The 20,791-nt window shown below is 41.6% G+C and overlaps 2 long non-coding RNA genes across 3 annotated transcripts in view; one reads left to right on the top strand and one right to left on the bottom strand.

Moving 5' to 3' along the window:
* Positions 1-5,142: 5,142 nt before the first annotated feature.
* Positions 5,143-20,791, bottom strand: part of LOC123586001 — a 201,527-nt gene continuing 185,878 nt past the window's right edge. For both annotated transcript variants that reach the window (XR_006706530.1, XR_006706527.1), the window contains one exon: positions 5,143-5,211. This is a non-coding gene — a long non-coding RNA (uncharacterized LOC123586001). The remainder of the gene's footprint in view (positions 5,212-20,791) is intronic.
* LOC123586002 lies at positions 15,933-17,262 on the top strand. Its single transcript, XR_006706531.1, has 2 exons — positions 15,933-16,858; positions 17,023-17,262. It is a non-coding gene; the product is annotated as an uncharacterized LOC123586002 (long non-coding RNA).

Raw genomic sequence — 20,791 nt, 5'->3', positions numbered from 1 at the left:
AGGGAAGCAAAAACAAAAGCAGGGTGACCAAATGGGAATCTACTCCTGAGAAAAGCTCTAACTCACTGAGGTTCCAGGAATATAATGAGGAGTGGTCAGATTCAGGCTTAATAGTAAGTGTTGAACTCATGGGTTCTTCTGATGGATTGAATGGAGGAAGGGTGACAGACAGTAAGGGAAAAAGAAATCAATAATGAATCTAGGCTTTTGGCAGGTGTCATCTTTAACATTTGGATGACTGGGGATGACATTGGCTGAAGTCAGAGAGCCTAGGGGAGCTCAGGTTTTGATAGAGAAAAGGGGAGAAAATGAAGAACTCTGATTTGGATATGTTGAGATTGAATGACCTATCAGACATCCAACTACAAATTTTAAGTAGGTGGTTGAGTTTTCCCAGGGGAGATGAGAGGATTATTGGGTTTGGAGATACATATTTAGAAGTCATCAACATATGGATGTTATTTAAAGCCATGGGACAGGGTGAGTTTATTTTGGAAGAGAATACAAGTACAGAAGAGGAGAGAGCTTAGATAAGAGCCTTAACATAAGGGCTTCCAACATTGAGAAGAGAAAAAGAACAGGAAAGTGGTGAAGAAGGAGAGGTTGTTAGAAATCACAGGAATGTGTCTCATAAAGGTCTGCCAGTCAAACTCCTTTGATAAGTTAAGATGAGGACTAAGAATTGTTATAAGATTTGGAAAGATGGGAGGTCAGTGGAGAACTTGACCTTCAGAGAGTGATGGGGATAGAAACTTGAGTTGGATGTTACACAGGAAAGGAAAGGTGGGCAAATATAAACATGTGGGAGAGAAAACACTTTCAGATTTAAGAGAAAGATGGAGCAAATGGAAAAGGACTAAGGTGAGGAAGAGTTCTGGTTTTTTGTTTGTTGTTTATTTACTTTTTTTTAATGTTTATTTTTGAGAGAGAGATAGAGACAGAGATAGAGTGTGAGTGGAGGAGGGGCAGAGAGAGAGGAAGGCAGAATCTGAAGCAGGCTCCAGGGTTCTGAGCTGTCAGCAGAGAGCCCAACATGGGGCCCCGGGCCCAGGAACCATGAGATCATGACCTGAGCCAAAATCAGACATTTAATTGACTGAGCCACCCAGGTGCCCCTTGTTTGTTGTTTAAATGACAATGACATCATGTTTTACAATAATGGGAATGGTCCAACTGAGAAGAAAATATGAATGATGTATGAGAAGACAATAGCAGGAGCAAAGTGCTTAAAAATGTGAGAAGGGGGGGGATCTCAGGCATAGATGAAGATGTTATAAGGGGACTTCATTGGTGCCCAATAAATCTTATAGGAATTTAGGTTGTGTCTAATTTTTCATTTTTAAATGTAATACTTTGAGGGTGTCTGGCTGGCTCAGTTGGTAGAGCATGAGATTTGATCTTAGGGTTGTAAACTTGAGCCCATGTTGGTGTAGAGATTACTTAAAAATAAAGTCTTTAAAAAAAAAGTAATACTTTGGATATCCTTGTATATTTATCTCTACATACTTATGTGAATTACTGAAGGATAAGTATATTTCTTGGTCAAAAGATATGACTAGCTTAAACTTTATTAGATATTAAAATATTTCCTTCCAAAATATTTCCTTTTTTAATTCTTAAATCTGAATATGGAAATGTTAAGCCTAACCATCTAATCTATTGTCTTTTTCGTCTCTTTTAGGTCCCACTTTAGATATTATTGGTTTTAGGTATTTAATTTCTTTCCCCTCCCTATCATTTCTTCTTTATTTTTCCTATATTCCTTTTGATGATTCATCTTTATACCATTCGGCCAGAACCCAGGCCTGGAGGAGTATGAACCATGGAGGGTTTACACTGTGAACAAGAAACCTCCTTCCCCCAGCTGCTCAGACACCTGCTCCCTTGGCCTCCTATGAAAACAAGTCCCCTGGTACAGTTAATAAGACTCTCTCCAAAGAATTTCCTATGATGACACTAAGCTGAAGGGTTAAGTCTCTCCAGAACCATAAATTCCACAGTGAAGATGACATATTTGATTTGCTTAAAAAGTGTTTTTGACATGTTACACTATCTGATATTTATATTTAAAAATTGCTTGCCTTAAAACCCATAGACTCCAGTTGGATTTTAGGCAAATTGTCAGTGTTAAGCCACAAGACAGAAGGCGGTGGTAGCGTGGGGGAGGGAATGCTCAGCTAATGGCCTGGATTTTGACCCTGCTCAGGAAGCACTTGCTCAGGAAGCAAATGGTGGTGAACCTTTTCGGAGACTCTGAAAGGAGGCGGCACAGGGGAAGGAAGTAGAAAAGTATGCAGCTGAATTATTGGCACCACTTCTAAACCAACTGCTTTTACCCTTTTATTACCACAATGACTCCCCTCCTTTAGCTGCAAAATCACAGGAGGATTCTCTTAAAGGATAGGTGTTTGAAACCCTCTTTTCTTATCTTGGGGACTGAAGAAAAGCTGGTTAAAGTGAAGGCTATCACTCAGATATTTAATGGGCTCATTGTTCTTCTGGTGGGTGTTTCCTTTCATCTGTTAGGTTCTGTGTCTAACTATTTAGAATGGTCTTAAGGACAGGCACGTGGGTGGCCCATGGGCTGAAGAGTTGACTTCAGCTCAGGTTATGATCCCACAGCTCAAGGCTCGTGACTTTGAGCCCCGCATTGGACCCTCTGCTGTCACTGGAGAGTCTGTTTCAGATTTTCTGCCCCCCTCTCTCTCTGTCCCTCCACCACTTGTGCTCACTCTCTCTCAAAAATAAATAAAAATATTTAGAATGGCCTAAAGGACAAGTTTTAAGGAGGAGGGACCCTCTCACATTCTAATCATTAGCCATGGTTCCACTTTAGAAAGCTCTTGCGATATGGAGACATGGCTGATGCTGCACTGTTAAAATTTTTTGCCCATTGGGGGCCTGGGAGGCTCAGTCGGTTGAGCATCTGACTTTGGCTCAGGTCATGATCTTGCAGTCTGTGAGTTAGAGCTTCATGTCAGGCTCTCTGCTGACAGCTCAGAGCCTGAAGCCTGCTTCAGATTCTGTGTCTCCCTCTCTCTCTGCCCCTCCCCTGCTCACAGTCTCTCTCTCTCTTGAAAAATCAATAAATATTTAAAAATTTTTTGAATAAAAAATGTTTTGCCCATTATTTAAGAAAACATGATAATCTCCAGGGTAAGTAGAGTATCTGAAGACAGGTTTTTTTGTGTGTGTTTGTTTTTGTTTTTTGAGAGAAAGAGAGTGAGAATATGTGTGTGAGTGAGGGGGAGGGTCAGAGGGGCAGAGAGAGAATCTTAAGCAAGCTCCACACTTAGCACACAGACTGATGTGGGGCTCAATCCCATGACCGTGGGATCATGATCTGAGCCAAACTCAAGAGTCAAATGCTCAACCGACTGAGCCACCCAAGAGCCCCTGAAGACAGGTTTAAACAAGTTTTAGGATCTAGGCCTCACTGAATGTCCCTGATGTTTTATAGTTGTCACCCCACAGATAATTTACTGGGTGCATTAAGCAAGAATTTTCTAAGTAGTGTGATTCAAATGGTTACCTCAATATTGAATTCCTCTGCCCTCAGGGAAATCGAGCAGAATCTAAATCAGCCTGAGCTCCCAAGATGGTCATCTCTGGCAATAAGTAGCATCTTCAGTTTATCTAAATGTGTTATTTGATGTGTGCCAAGATGTGAAAATTTTGAGTTCAGCCTTTTACCAGTTTATCTCTTCATGGTACATATAGAAATACCCAGCTAATTCACTCTAACTTGTTCCACAAGTGTCCTAGAAGCTGTTTGCCTACTTGTGGAGTTGGAACTCAGACAAGTACTCTTGAATGGGGCCACATCACAATACCTGCCCCCAAAGCTCATTGCCCTTGAATCATTGTGCCTTTGTAGCTACTTTTTAAGCCTGAGTTGGAGTAGCTGCCCACTAAAACCCGGCCAGCCTCAGGGATGTAGCTCAGACTCTTGTGGCTCAGATTCCTGTCCAGCTCAGGTCACCGCTAATGCTATTTCTGCTAATTGTTTTGCACATTACAGTCCCCCCCTTCCATCACAACCTTTGTTAAAGATTCTCCACACTGAAATCAGTCTTCAGATGCACTTAAATAATTTTGTTCCTTAGGGCTCAAGTTTGTCACCAGTTTGTTCCAAATCCAGACCAATAATAGTTCCTTTCCCCTATAGACCATAGTACAGAAACCAGCCCACTAGTCCTTTCTCTTCCTACCCTAATGGTGAGTTATTCTTCTAGGATCTATTCGTCCTTTCTAGGCCTCTGCCTAGCCCAGTCCAGATTTTTGACCCTCAAAGAGAGTGCATGTGTGTGTGTGTGTGTGTGTGTGTGTGTGTGTGTGTAACCACAAGGGAGCAATGAGATCTTTTAAATATGGATGTTTTATCATGAATATTTCTATACCATTTACCATCACCTGGGAAACAGATATTATTGGATTATTTGAGGTTTGAATTATTTTTGCCTCACCTTTTGACTTTAGGTTTGGGAATCTGGCTTAGGCTAAACAGCATGTGCTCCGGTTAGAGCACCATTAGTTGGTGATTATACAGAATTGGAACTGCACCAGTACCACGATTTGGGGGATCAAAGGGGAGAGCTTCTTGAGGAGGTCCTACGACTTTCCAGTGAGTTATGGAAGAGATGTGTTTTCTCCCTCCTTCCTTTTCTCTTACTTCCTTTTTTTTTTAAATTTCATTTTAAAGTTTATTTATTTATTTTGAGAGTGATAGAGACATGGGGTGGGGGAGGGGGAAAGAAAGGGAGAGAGAGAGAGAGAGAGAGAGAGAGAGAATCCCAAGCAGGCTTGTGCACTGTCAGCACAGAGCCCAATATGGGGCTCGAACTCACGAACCATGAGATCATGACCTGAGCCAAAACCAAGAGTCAGACACTCAACCAACTGAGCCACCAAAGCACCCCAAAATTTTATGTAAAGAGAAAGTGTGAGTGGGGGAAAGGGACGGGGGGGGGGGAGAGAGAGAGAGAGAGAGCAAGCAAGAGAGACAGAATCCCAAGCAGGCTCCATACCCAACATGGAGCCTGACACAGGGCTAGACCCCACAACCCTGGGATCAAGACCTGAGCTGAAATTAAGAGTCAGAGGCTCAACTGACTGAGCCACTTAGGTGCCCCATTCTACTTCCTTATTTTTTAAGCCAGTTGTGTATTGACTGATGACAAGTTTTGGAGAAACTGGATGCATGCTTGTCTTCTAAAGAGAAGAGAAAGACAGGTGTTCTTCCGTTACAAATACTATCTTGAAGTACGAATAACCCAAGTAGATAACTGACCTGCTGGGTAATTATTACCAGAAAGGAACATTAGAGCTCAGTTTGCTTTCAGGTTTCTCAATTTTTATTGCTTGCCATAAATAGTTGTTTCACTTTTAACTGGTTTATAAGTAACAACTTCATGTAATAGCTTTCCTTATTTACCTACCTTGGAGTCCATTTTCCAGGGAGTCTATGGGAAGAAAAATGCCAGGAAGTAGCACTACTCAGTGCAGGGTATTGTATGAATGGTTTACTAAAAACATTTTCTTGTTGTTGACAGTAAAGTTTGGATACAACTGCATTAAAAATTGCCCAGGCTATAAATATGAAGTAGAGCTCTGAGGATTGACTGTCTGTTCTTTTGTCCAGTGGAAACGGGTGAGCCTTCTGGTGAGACCTACTCATGTCCTCAACCTTCACAAAACCCTATATTCAGGCTCATCATCTCTTGGCAAAATCAAGTCACTGTAGAGCAGATACTTACCAGTAGCTAGCTATGCAGCAGGTGCCAGCTCATTCTCACTCAACGGTTGAGAAAACCTATATTCTTGTAGAGCTACTTGAAGGGAACACAGTCCATTCACTCTTTAGGAAAGTCTACCATCTATTCCTGGACCAAGCCAGACCAAAAGAGAGCTGGGTCCTATCAAGTCGATTAACATGAGGCATAGAAGTCCTCAGCACAAAAGAAGATCCCTAACCCTGATCTGAAATGGGAGTGGAGGGAGGTTTTCCAGAGAAAGCGATGCTTAAGGCAAAACCTGAAAGATAAGTAGGCATAGTAACAGGCAAAGAAAGACGAGGTAAAAGAGAGCTGAGAGGTGAGATAGAGAGCACAGAATGTTGAAGGAACTGAGGACAATCCAGCGTGGCTACAACATAGAGTGTAAGGGAGGAAGTGGCAAGAGCACAAATAGGCAGATGGGAGCCAGATTGTGCAGAAATATAAAAATTATGTCAAAGGTCTGAACGTTGTCCTAACAGCAATGGAAAGTCACTGAAAAGTTTTATGCAAAGGAGGCGACAAGCTGAGATGTACCTGTTTGGAAAATCATTCTGGTTGCACTGCAATGATAGAGGGGATCATTGGGAAAGACAAGGCTGGAGCTAGAAGACCCCTTGGAGGGCTGTCCTGCTAATCCAGGGAGGAGGTGAGAGTAGTTGTAGAGAAGTTGTTCTGTCCATTGTGGGGCACACCATCTGGGGGCCCCAGAGCTCCTGCAGTCACAACCTCCCACTTGGTTGCACCTGCTTTTTTTGAAAATAAGGATCACTCACAGTAGTCGTAAAAAACGCAAAAACCCAATACTCGGTGACCACACAAATTACAGGCAACTTAACTTTGTTTGTTGGGGATTTTTGAGGAAAGGAAACATTTCACTTTCCCATTTTATTTTTTTTTAATTGGGGTTCACCTTTATTCAATATCTATACCATACTCAAGGTATGCACAAACTCCATAATTAGGAACCACTTTTGATTCCCGTCTCTCCTTTATCCTTCACATCTGAGGAACCACAGAGTCCTGTAGACTCTGTCACACCCTTCTACTTTCTTTTCCACTCCTCAAGCTCCTACCTCCACCGCCACCCCCACAGCCGGTGTCACATCATCTTTCACTTCAAAAGCACCCTAACAGGCTTTCCTTTCTTTGTGTTGCTCTCTTCTATCCATTTTCCTCCATACAGACAGTTGTCCTTTCACATGTAAACCGATCATGTCCACAAGGCTCCCATCATTCTTTCAATGCTCACAATGGCTCATTGACCTTGAGATAAAAGAAGGCCCCATCTTGCCTCCTTCTCTAGACTCAACTTTTACCACTCAACTCTTGCATTCTATACTAAAGGTTTTCTGAACTTTGTTCTCTTCCTACCTTTGTACTCAGTCCCAGGATTCACAAAAGCTATTCCTTGAAATGGCTTGGCATGTAGCATATTACCTCCTTTTTTGGTCATCTCCTCTTCCTGACCAGTTCTCACCTGAATTTGTCTCTTCAGTCCATCTTTCATAATTCCCAGATTTGGCTAAGTCTCCCTATTATGTTTTTATAAGTATCTTTAACTGTCCTATCACAACCTCCATCATACATTGTTAATTCTCCTCTAAATGTATCTTTCTCCAGGCTGACCAATCCTGTCTTGCCTCCCTCATGTATTTCCTGGTATAAAGAAAAGAGTGTTTCAAAAAAAAAGAATTATAAAACAATCCTGAAAAAGAAGAACAAAGTCGGAGGACCCACACTTTCTAACTGCAAAACTTAATAAAGTAGTAGTAATCAAGACTGTGTGATACTGACATAGGGATAGACATATAATTCAAAGGAATACAATTGAGAGTCCAGAAATAAGCCCATGAATCTATGGTTAGTTGATTTTTTGACAAGTGTGCTAAGACTATTAAATGGGCAAAGGATAGTCTTTTCAACAAGTGGGGTTCAGACAAGAAGATATCCAAATGTGAAAGAATGAAGCTAAATATCTACCTCATACCATATATAAAATTTAACTTAAAAGGGATCAAAGAGCTCAATATAAGAGCTGAAACTATAACATTTCTTTTCTTAATTTTTTTTAATGTTTATTTATTTTTGAGAGAGACAGAGACAGAATACGAGTGGGTTGGGGCAGAGAGAGACGGAGGCACAGAATCCAAAGCAGGCTCCAGGCTCCAAGCTGTCAGCACAGAGCCTGACACAGGGCTGGAACTCACGAATCGTGAGATCATGACCTGAGCCAAAGCCGGATGCTCAACTGACCGAGCCACCCAGGTCCCCCAAAACTATAACCTTCTTAGAAGAAAACATAAGAATAAATCTTCATGACCTTGAATTTGGCAATGAATTATTAGGTACGACACCAAAAGTATAAGCGACAAAAGAAAAAATAAACAGGGCTTCTTCAAAATTAAAAACTTTTGTGCTTCAAAGGACACTAATGAAGAAAGTGAAATGACAATGCACAAAATGGGAGGTTTTTGCAAATTATATATCTGAAAAGGAACTTGTATCTAGAATATATATACTTTTAAAACTTTTTATAACCTGATAACAAAAAACACCCCAATTTTAAAAATGGGCAAAATATCTGAATTTTTCTCCAGAGAAGATATAAAAAATGGCAGATAAGGACATGAAAATGTGCTTGATGTCATTAGACATCAGGAAAATACATATCAAAACCACAACAAATTACCATTTAATACCCACTGGGATGTCCATGATCAAAAAGACAGATAATAACAATCCTCGGTGAGGATATGGAGAAATCACAATCTTTATACACTGCTGGTGGGAATATAAAGTGGTAAAGGCACTTGAAAAACAGTTTGGCAATTCCTATCTTATCCTATCTGACCCTAAACTTAAAAGAAGTTTAACAGAGAGTTATCATATGAGCCAGTAATTCCATTCCTAGAGAACTGAAAATATGTGTCCATACAAAAACTTGTATGTGAGTATTCATAGCAGCATTATTTGTAATAGCAAGACAGGAAACAATTCAAATATCCATTAACTGATAAATGGATACACAAAATGTGGTATATCCAAATAATGGAGTATTATTTGGCCAGAAAAAGAAATGAAGATCTGATACATACCACTATTTGAATGAACCTTGAGAACATTATGCTAATTGCTAAGTAAAAGAAGCCAGTCACAAAAGACCACATATTATATGATTCCCTTTATATGAAATGCCTGCTATAAGCAAATCTGTAGAAACAATTAGTGGATTAGGATTTGCATAGGGCTGGGAGAAATGGGAGGTCTGGCAAACGATATAGCTAAAGGGTTAAAGATTTCTTTTGGGGATGATGGAAATATTTTAAAATTGACTGAAGTTGTCCAATTTCATGAATATAGTAAAAACCATTGAATTGTTCATGCTAAATGGGTGAAATGTATGGTGTGTGAATTATATCTCAATAAAACTGGTACAAAAAATTAATTGTAAGTGGAGAAATGAAAATAATATACAGAAAGTATGTGGAAAGGGACCAGAGGTGAAAGGGAAAAGAGAAAAAAAAAAAAAAACACAGGAAATGAAAAGTCAGAGTGGAAGAGAAAAAAACACCAAGAGGCATAGCTGGAAAAAAAAGAGCAGGAAAGTAGTTGAAAGAAAATATTGAATGAGAGGGAGAGAAGTTAGTTTATCAACAGACATATTTGTGACCCAGTAGGTGATCTATTCTGGAAAACATTCCATATTCACTCAAAAAGAATGTGTGTTTTGCCGCTTTAGGATGAAATATTATCAATATATATGTTAAGTACATCTGGTCCAGTATGTCATTCAAAGCCATTGTTTCCTTGTCGATTTTTTGCTTAGATGATCTGTTCATTGTTGTAAATGGGATGTAAGTGCTATAAGTCACCTACTTTTATTATATTATTATCAGTGAATTTCTATGTTTGTGATTAGTTGATTTATAAGTTTGGGTGCTTTCAAGTTGGTGTCATAAATATTGATGACTGTTAGATCTTGTTGGATAGACCCCTTAATTATGATGTAATGCCCTTCTTCATCTCTTGTTACAGTCTTTGGTTTAAAATCTAGTTTGTCTGATATAAGTGTGGCTACTCTGGCTTTCTTTTGACATCTATTGGCATGAGAGATGGTTCTCCATCCCTTCACTTTCAATCTGCAGGTGTCTTTAGGTCTAAAATGAGTCTCTTGTATGCAGCATATAGATGGGTCTTGTTGTTGTTGTTGTTGTTTTTAATCTGTTTTGATACCCTGTGTCTTGATTGGAGCATTCAGTCCATTTACATTCAGAGTGATTACCGAAAGATACAAATTTAGTGCCGTTGTGTTACCTGTGAAGTTGGTGTTTCCAGTGATGTTCTCTGTTCCTTTCTAGTCTTTGCTGCTTTTGGTCTCCCACCACCCTCACCCATACACACACACTCAAAGAGTCCCCTTTAATATCTCTTGCAGGGCTGGTTTAGTAGTCACAAACTCCTTTAGTTTTTACTTGCCTGGGAAACTCTTTATCTCTCCTTCTCTTCTGAATGACAGCCTTTCTGGGTAAAGTATTCTTAGTTGCATATTTTTCCCATTCAGCACATTGAATATATCATGCCACTCCCTTCTGGCCTGCCAAGTTTCTGTAGACAGATCTGCTGCAAACCTGCTCTGTCTTCCCTTGGAGGTTAAGGACTTTTTTCCCTTGCTGCTTTCAGGATTTCTTCTTTGTGCATTTTGTGAATTTGATTATGATTTGTCTTGGTAATGGTCAGTTTTTGTTGAATTTAATGGGAGTTCTCTGTGCTTCCTAGATTTTGATGTCTGTGTCCTTCCCCAGATTAGGAAAATTTTCAGCTATAATTTGCTCAAATAAATCTTCTGCCCCTTTTTCTCTCTTTTCATCTTCTGAGACTTCTATGATATGAATGTTATTACACTTTAAGGAGTGGCTAAATTCCCTAAGTCTACATTCGTGACCCAATACCTTTCTTTCCCTCTTCTTTTCAGCTTCATTATTTTCCATAATTTTATCTTCTATACCACTGATTTGTTTCTCTGTTTTGGCCACCCTTGCTGTCATGGCATCCATTCAGGTTTGCATTTCAGTGATAGCATTTTTAATTTGGGGCTATTTTTAGTTCTTTTATCTCTGCAGTAAGGGATTTTATAGTGTTTTCTATGCTTTTTTCAAGTCCAGCTAGTATCCTTGGAATTTTTTATTTAAATTCTAATTCAGACATCTTACTTATATCTGTATTGATTAAATTCCTGGCCATCACTTCTTCCTGTTCTTTCTTTTGGGGTAAATTCCTCTGTCTTGTCACTTTGGAAGTAAAAAAAAAAAAAAAAAAAAAAAAAAAAAAAAAAAAAGGAAGCTAGATCCTAAGTGTGTTTGGACTGCTTTTTAAAAAGGAGCTTGAAAAAAACGGAGGAGCTTGATTCGGAAACAATAAATAAAATAATAATATTTTAAAAAATTGCTTTTTCTGTAGTCTGTATCTATATCAAAAACAAACAAACAAGCCCAAAGGAAGCTAGATCGTGTTTCCCCTGGAGCTGAAGCTTTGCAGCACTATGTGATCAATAGACTTGGTACACACCAGGAGTTTGTGCTGGTCTTCTGGGGGAGGAGCCTGTTGCTCTGGTTCTCAGACCTACTTGCCCTAATGGAGACGCACCTGTAGGGTGCAGGAGGCCAGAGTTCCACTTGTTGGCACTGTTTTGCTCACTGAACTCAGAGGTGATGGGCAGGGGGAGAATGGCTTCCTCCCGCTCTCTCTTACTGCAGCAGGGAGCTCGCACCCACCACTCCTTAGGAAGCCCTCACAGACAAGCAAACGATCACCCCTCCTGTGTCCCTGGCTTCTGTCAGATCCTTGCCTTCACCCTATCTGTGTCCAAGCTGTCCACCTGGCAGGCGGCACAGCACTCCTGTGTTTTCTCTCAGGGGTGGCTGAGTTTTAAAACTCCAAGCCTCAGAGGTCCTTCAGGGCTCAGACCCATGCTGGTCCTCTTGGGGAGGTTCTGGCTGTGCTGTGGCTGATGCCAGTTTGTCCCAGAAAGCAGTCGCCCAACTGCGTGGCAGTTGGGCATTTATAGGACATTGCAGCACAAAGCTGGTGCCAGGGTTTGCTGCCCTCAGCCGGCATCTTTGTTCCTGCGCTGGTGAATACAGCAGCGTAACATTGCCCACCAGTTCTTTTGCCCCCAAAGAGGTATCACCCCTACCAAATGCACTCCAAGCCGGGGAACCGCTTCTTCCCCTGTGACCTTGGGGATCCTCGGACCACACTGCCTACTCCCAGGTCTCTGCCCTCTTTCCCCACTGGAGTACTGCTAATGATGCCAGGCACCACCCTGGCTATGGTGCTGACCTCTGAAACTTCAAACTCTGTTCTGCTGTTTATACAAAAAACTTGCAGTATTTAAACCCTCTCCTTTTCCCACTCAATAGTTTGGGGGAAGAGTTTTCTTGTGCAATCCTCTACACGTGTTTTCACTCTTTTTTTTTAAACTCTCTCTCATTCCTCTCTCTGCGATCAGGGCTGTCTCCCCTCTGCAGCACCCACGGCTCTTTCCTCCCCCAATCAGTTCTCTGCAGCTCCTACCTTCCACCAGCTGGTCTTTTTTTCTGCTCGTAGACATGCAGCTTTGTTCTCTCAGTCCTCAGAGCGGGATTCTTGGGTATTCACAATGATTTGGTATTTATCTAGTTGTGTTTTAGGGAGGAGGCATGCTTAGGGTCACCCTACTCCTTCACCATCTTAACCCCCCTCTTCCTGCTTCTTTTCATGAATAATTTTTTATTGGTTCCTGGTTGTTCTGAGTTTATGTTATTGGTATGCTAGATTTTGTTATAGCCCCTTAAGGAGTTTTAAACTGTGTTTCATCATGCAATTAAGCTGCTTGTGGATCAGTAGGCACAGGAAGGACTTTTAGGATAAAGGATGGTGTCCTTCTCTTTTTAAAATCTGGGTGCTAGTTACATAAGTGTGTTTATTTTGTAAAATTTATTGAACTCATGATTTTTGCATTTTTCTGCATATATGGTATGCCAACATACATTCTAGGTTATTTTTTATTTATTTAATGAGAGGCAAAACAAGAAACAGACTCTTGTTTTAAAGTTTATTTTTGAGAGAAAGTGGGGTAGGGGTAGAGAGAGAGAGAGAGAGAATGAGAGAGAATCTCAAGCAGGCTCCACACTATCAGTGTGAAGCCTGATGAGGGGCTCAAACCCAGGAACCATGACATCATGACCCAAGCCAAAGTCAGCCACTTAACCGACTGAGTCACCCAGGCACCCCACATACATTCTACTTTAATAGGTTTACCTAGGTGGCACCTGGGGGGCTGAGTCAGTTGAGCACCTGAGTTCAGCTCAGGTCATGATCTCACAGTTTGTGGATTTGAGCTCCGTATTGGGCTCTGTGCTGACAGCTCGGAGCCTGGAGCCTGCTTCAGATCCTATGTCTCCGTCTCTCTCTGCTCCTCCCCTGCTGGCACTCTGTCTCTATCTCTCTCTCTCAAAAATAAATAAATATTTTAAAAATAATAAGTTTATTTTTTTTAATGTCATGGGGAGAAAGCACCTGCCAGTCTCTTTGTCCTCCACTTGATTCTCCCCAGATGATGTGAGAGGCTTCTTTGTTTGTGAATATGAAGACCTGACTTAGCATCGCTCCATTTTTCATTTTTCCAGGGGGCTGAAGAATGGTTGTGTTTGGGCCCATTTCCCCATTTCCATCTGGTAAATATAGTGACTTCAGGCATAGCTTGCCTTCTAAAAGGCCCGCTCTTCTCTCCCCAGTAGTGGAGCTCAAGCATATGCACTCAAAGGAGTGATTCTGAGTGGGTTTTCAGGATCTCTTCCAGGTTAAGTCATCCCATGATCTAGGCTTGGAACAGACTGGATTGTGACCAAAGATTCAAGCTATCATCCTCGATTCAGTTTTATCAATCACAGGATGGATCGTTTTATCTTTATCTGACAGACTTTGATGCCTCTTTCTTTATTGGTTTGACACTCATAAGGTAAAGAGTATTTTATACTAGCAAATGCTAGTAACGCCTAAAATGCAAATCACACATTTTATTAAGAAATATGACGTGGCATCTTTGACCCCTCCATATGACTAAAATTTGAATTTCATTTTAAAACATGAAAATAATGATGTGTCTTTTTCTGAACCATTGGAGTTGAAAATTTACACATGGATAAGTTCCATTGATTTCACATGATTAATTGCTCATTAAGATGATTACCTTAGCAACTACTACACCAAATAACAGTTTTTACAACTTTGACACACAGAGAAAGTTTTAAAGTAACTCAATAGCATTAAGTAAAAAGTGATATCCTCAAAAGCTACTAAAATTTTCACATATCAAATAAAAATTGCCTATCAAGTATGAAATTCTCACCACTGTAGACATCAAATACATAACATATAATTATCCTTTTTTTAAAAAAAATTATCCTTTATTATAGCTAAGGGAGCTGTTCTTATGATTTGTGGTATAATAGCCAGATTTTTTACCTGATATTTTCTGAACAACAGAAAAAAAAAAAGGATTCTGTTGACATAAACTTTTAAAATATGCTGTTTAAACTTCCATAAATATGATGTCAATACAACAACCCCCTTTCAATAAACATTTATTTTGCCAATTACACAGCTAGGATTTTGAGATATAAAACTGATTAAAATGCGGCCCAACATCTTAAGAAATTTGCAAGTAGGAACCTTTCACTTGTTTATTCATTCATTCAACAAATACAAAACACTTACATGATGCCAGGCAATTTTCTAAGAGAGGGGGTAGGGAGGCATGCACAGTGAACAAAATGAGCAAAAATCCCTGCCCTCAGGGGAATTTATATTCGAATGGGAAAAAAAAGAAACATGAAACAAATTAAAAAATATCCTGTTTATCGAATTGTAAAACATGCTACTGAGAAGAACAAAGCAGAGAAGAGGAATAAGGTAGGGGTGTGTGTGTGTGTGTGTGTGTGTGTGTGTGTGTGTTGAGGGGCACAGCAGAGTTGTAATTTTTTTTCTTGGGTCACAGAAAACTATAATATATTTAAACCCAATGAGCTGGAGTCCATTTAACTGATACAGCTTTTGTTGGCAGCATTGAAAACATTATGGTAGGTCTAGTCTAAGGTATGTCTTCTTCTTTCATTGAGGTATTGACTTGGGCCACATCACAGTAGGAGAGCTTCTTCATGGCTGGCCGGGTCTGCCCTTGACAACCACAGTGAGCACTATGGGTTGCTGCTCTCCATTTCTTCATGACCCACTCAGAAATGAGAGGCAACCTGATGGTGGCATGATAGTTAAGCTTATTCTTCCTGGACCTTCTCTTTTGGGGTGCCTGGGTGGCTCAGTCAGGTTAAGCATCTGACTTTGGCTCAGGTCATGATCTCACGGTTCCTGAGCTTTGGGTGAGCCCCACTTCTTTCTTTCTTTCTTTCTTTATTTATTTCTTTCTTTCTTTCTTTCCCTCTCTCTCTCTCTCTTTCTCTCTCTCTCCCTCCCACCCTCTGCCCCTCATGGGATTCTCTCTCTCCCTCTTTCGCTCCACCCTCGCTCACTTACAACCCTCTCTCTAAAATAACGGTCTTCTCTTTTGCTTCAGTTTTAGGAAAGCTGCTTTCCTTTCTGAATTATTTTCTTAGAAAGGACAGTTGTAATTTCGAATAGCGTAATCAAGGAAGTCTTCTAGAGAATGTACTATTTAAACAAAGATTTGAAGGAGGTGAGAGAGGTTAGGTGTGCAGATATGTGGGGGAAGTGCAAAGGCCCTGGGGTAGGAGTGTGCCTGGTGTGTTACAGGTATGTGAGGCAGACATAAAAACAGATTTATGATAAAATGTACTTGTGGTAAAAAAAAGCACCCCTAAGAAAAGAGTGCTTAGAGTTTACTTTGTGTAACTAACCCATAAAAAGTACTTTTGCCTTAAGGGTCTCAAATACATTTATAAACAGTGACTACTTAACAAATATGATAATAAGGTAGACATGTCTATTATGTCCATTTTATGCATATGAGGGGAGAAGATAAAGAAGAAAAAAATGTTAAGCAATTTGAATAAAAGCACGAGCATGGAAGCTATTTTGCCTGCGTTAAAAGTCACAACTTTGTACAGGGCAAGTTCTTTAACTTCTCTTTGCCTCGGTTTCCCGCTTTAAACTGGAGATAATAATAATACCTCTGTCACAGGATGGTTATGGATATTGAGTAAGACAATACATGTGCCTCTGAAACTTTAATGTGCATACAAATCTCTTTAAAGTGCAGATTCTGGGGTGCCCCCTGCGGTTCTGCTTGTCTAACAAGCTCCCAGTGGTGCTGGAGATGCTGGCCCACAGACCACATCTTTTATATTGAGGTTGTAAAGCACTGAGAACAATGCCTGGCATACGGTAGGCACTAAATAAATTTGGCTATTATGTTTGCACACTGTTGAGCTGGCAGGGAAAAGATGAAAACCAACAATTTTCCCTCCTTTTCTATCAGATGTTTCCTGACAATACTTGCATCTTGAATAGAATCCAATAGGATTCCGAGCTCAAGTGACGAATGTAGATATGGATGAAACGGGCTTCATTTTCTCAATCTGACAAGGGCAGCCCTCGGGTGTCTCTTTGGATTTATAGTTTTAGGCTGTGTCAAAGGACTCTGCACAGTAGGCATTCATTTACTGGATGAAAAAAAAAAAAAAATGTCCAGACTGTCTCAATAAACATCCTTCTAGGAATTAACAGTGCTGCTGCAGTTTGGTTTTATTTTAATACCGTGGCATGGTTGCCGAATCATTATTTCAAGAATGTGGCAATTGTGTTCTAAAATCTAAAGTACGTTGTTTTAGTCTCAGAGCGTTAGATTCTAATGCCCTGCAGACTAGCTCGACTACTTAAGGCTTCCTGTGCCCTTCAGCCCAGACTTTACGTGCTAACAGTGCCCTCTACTGCTCAGGAGCAGATCTTTGCTCCTAAATCCGACCAAGAAAACTGGTCTCGCTTACCACATGGAAGCGGTTGGCGTCTGCCTTTAAAGGAAAGAGGGTGGCAGTGCAGCAGCTGTCCACGCCGCGAAGAGCTGGTCGGTAGGTCGGCTGCTGAGCAGACCACCGGGACCCACGGAGGGGAGAGAAGAGCGGGCTTCAATTTGTTGCCAGACCCCTTTCGTGCCCTCACGAGCACCAATCTGCTCTATTAACCTCCCTTTTTTCCCCACACTAACCCGATCCTCCTCCGCCTCCTCCTTAAGGTTAGCTGTACTGTCTTCCACCCACCAAACCATGATTCTCTTTTGGAGAAATATACGGGGACACAAACCAGTCGTCAGGTGAAAGGCGCTGCCTGCGAGCAGAACAGCTCTTCCTTCACTGTGATTGGAGCCTTTCATTTGTAACACCGTCTCAGCTTTCTTCCCATGCCTTTGAGTACACACAGCTGTGTAACTGTCACCATAATCTTTTTCCAAATTAAATTAAATTTAATTATTTTACTTCATTTCTTTTATTTTATGCGAGAGAGCACATGCGAGCAGAGGAGATGGGCAGAGGGAGAGAGGGAGAGAGAATCATAAGCAGGCTTCACACTCAGAGTCCGAAGGGGGTGGGGGGGGGGGGCTCGATCCCACCACCCTGGCACCACGACCTGAGCTGAAATCAAGAGTCAGAGACTCAACCCACTAAGCCACCCAGGCACTCCTGTTACCATAATCTAATCTTGGAACATTTTCATCATCTCAAAAAGAAAGTCCTTACCCATTACCATTCACTCCGCATTTCCCTCACACCCCTCAGCCCTAGGCAACCTGCTGTCTTTAATCTGACTACCCTACACATTTCACAGAAATGGAGTCATACAAAATGTGGTCTCTTATGAATGAGTTGGTTCGCTAGCATGGTTTCCAGTTGTAGCCTATCAGCACCTCGATCCTTTCTACTGCTAAGTAATATTCCATTGTATGAATGTACCATGTCTTACTTATCCATTTGCCAATTTATGGAAATTTGGGTCGTTTCCACTTTTTGGCTATTATACATAATGCTGCTATGAATATTCATATATTTTTGTGTGGACGTATGTTTTAATTTTGTTTGGGTAGCTACCTAGCAATGGAATTACTGGGTAGTATGGTAGCTTTATGTAACATTTTGAAGGACTACAGACTGGTCACATCCTTTCACCTTTAAATGGGACTTCACAATCCACCCCCACCTGAGAATAAAAAAACATTAATAAAGGGGGAAATTTTTGTTAGCCTGATGGCTGCTACATAGAATATACTAGAATTATGATCAGGAGGTTTCTAACATACGAATTAGTCAGTCTTGATTCTCGAAGAGCAAAAGCCCCAGTCCTAACCCAGAGAATTATTCTTCTATATTATTCACCTCTTGAGACTGTCCGATATTTTCTTTCTTCACAGTTCTTCTGAACATGACCGCCAGCATAAATGTTTTTACATTCTTTTGAAGCTTATTTTTCTGACCCACCACTTAGAGCTACTCTTGTTTGGAATTGTATGCTTTCTAAGCCTTCCTGGAAGCAAGCATAGTAGTCATCCCCAGTAGGTGATTTGCAATGTTTAGTTTTTTAAAGCCATGATATCAATTAGTCAAATAATCACAAGTGTTTCTTGAGCATTTGCTCCCCATGCAGCAAAGTGGGAATAGCAGAAGAAAGATAAGAAAGTTCTTGTTTTGGAGAAGTTTATAGTCCATTTGGGGAGGAAAATAAAATTATAACTCAAAATATCACACCAAGTGCCCAAATATCTTCAGTGATGCATTGTCTATAGGGCAGTGAGAGCCAAACGTTTCCAAGTCATGGCAAACATAGACTATGATATTTGCACGGAGACAGGGATAAATGAGTATGGACACTGGGATGTCTAGGTACCCCCAACCTCCCCAAAGTAGGCCACTACCTCCATTCACTTATAACCCATGGTGGGACATCCCAGTGTGGGTGGAACACCCTGGCCTACAGAATAAATTCCAAGCCTTTTTTTACTTGGCATTCAAGGCCCTCAGCAAACTGGCCTTAATCTACCTTTCTAACCATTTCTCCTATGAGCCTTTAATACCTAACAACCTGGCTAGCTTGCCATCTTCAGGGCACTCAGTGCATTCCCTAGAGTGTATGTCTTCTCCAAAATGAGGCCACATTAGATAATTATTGATGGGCTGTTTGATTCTCACCCCCACATCTTCTCTCACATAATTCATGCCAACCATTCAAACGTTCCCCATCCCTTCAGGCCCCCACTTATTTCCCTGTCCTTTGAGACATTCCCTGACCCCTCCAGCCCACAGGGCTTCCTTCTTTCTCTACGTGCCCATGTCGCTCACTATTTAATCTACATCTTGACTTGTAACGGTACATTGCCTCCTAGTTATTAAACCATGTCAGACACATAATTGTGCTCTGTCCAGCTGGAGCCTCCTCCTCCAGGCCTTCAGGGCAGATAAGGTGATCCCATGTGGGTGTACGTGGCACCCTCAGGAACTCTGAAGAAGAGGGAAGATGAAGGAGGGCCTGCCCAGGGGGTGTTGATAGCAATGGTACCGCGTTGTTCTATAGTCTGCTTTCCATTGTACACCTGTTACTTCAGGGCTTAGGTATTTCGGTGCTTTCTCAGAATCTTTAAGCAAAAACAAAAACATGATCTGGAAGGAATAATATAACTTGACACTACTCTGGGCTGTACCAAGATACAAGGCAACAATATTAACCCACTGAAGGCCTGAAACAGAGTACAAACTAACAGGCTCTTTGACCTGCTCTGCAAGAGCCTGACAGGAAGAGGAAGAGGAGGAGCAGCAGGAGGAGGAGGAGGAGGAGGAGGAGGAAGAGTAGCAGGAGGAGAAGGAGGAGCAGCAGGAGGAAGAGGAGGAGGAGGAGTGGCAGGAGGAGGAGGAGCGGCAGGAAGAGGAGGAGGAAGAAGAGCAGCAGGAGGAGAAGGAGGAGCAGTAGAAGGAAGAGGAGGAGGAGGAGGAGGAAGAGCAGGAGGAGGAGGAGGAGGAGGAGCGGCAGGAGGAGGAGGAGGAGGAAGAGCAGCAGGAGGAGGAGGAGGAGCAGCAGGAGGAAGAGGAGAGCAGGAGGAAGGGGAGGAGGAGCGGCAGGAGGAAGAGCAGCAGGAGGAGAAGGAGGAGCAGCAGGAAGAAGAGGAGGAGGAGTGGCAGGAGGAGGAAGAGCAGCAGGAGGAGGAGGAGGAGCAGCAGGAGGAGGAGGAGGAAGAAGAGCAGCAGGAGGAGAAGGGAGAGCAGCAGGAGGAAGAGTAGGAGGAGGAGTGGCAGGAGGAGGAGGAGGAGGAAGAGCAGCAGGAGGGGACAGAAGTTAAAAGGAATCATCAAGCAACTGAGATAAGTGCTCTCCCTCCATTCTATAATACAATTACAAATTACACTTCTCTGTTCCTAGTGGATTAATATCCTCATATGCTTCTCCATTTTCATGTCATTTTAGGCCATACTGGGAACATATAATATTCCATTTAATTTCAGTTTACTACAATTTTAAACAGCAATTTGTTTTCTGGTTACTCATTCTCACGCCTTCCCAGAAGGCTCTTGGGATCCCAGGCACCCCAGGGCCACAGGCTGGCCACTTATCTCAATCCCAGCATCTTCAGTGACCTGAAGCTTTATACTATAGCTTTTTCTCCCCCCACCCCCAATGTGGCCAATAGATGTTGACTCAAAAAGGAAATAATGGACTTTAAAAAACAGATTTAGAAAAGCTAGAAAAACAAGAAGGGAAATGCTGCTGATTTGGTAAATGCTCCTGGGTTTACTCTGGGTCATCCGTGTACTGTGTGGCAGGACCGGGGAGACCCATGTGAGGGGGAGCCTTCAGCGAACTCACGGCGCAGACGGGTGGACCAGACATTTTAGCTGGGGAACAATGGCTCTTAAATACAGAGAACAAACTGAGGGTTGCTGCAGGGATTGTGGGTGGGGGGATGGGCTAAATGGGTAAGGGGCATAAGGGAGGACACTTGTTGGGATGAGCATTGGGTGTTA

This window comes from Leopardus geoffroyi, chromosome C3 (assembly GCF_018350155.1).
Source record: "Leopardus geoffroyi isolate Oge1 chromosome C3, O.geoffroyi_Oge1_pat1.0, whole genome shotgun sequence".
Classification (NCBI taxonomy): Eukaryota; Metazoa; Chordata; class Mammalia; order Carnivora; family Felidae; genus Leopardus; species Leopardus geoffroyi.
Note: the sequence above shows the minus strand (reverse complement) of the source record. Positions and strands in the feature narration are given on the sequence as shown.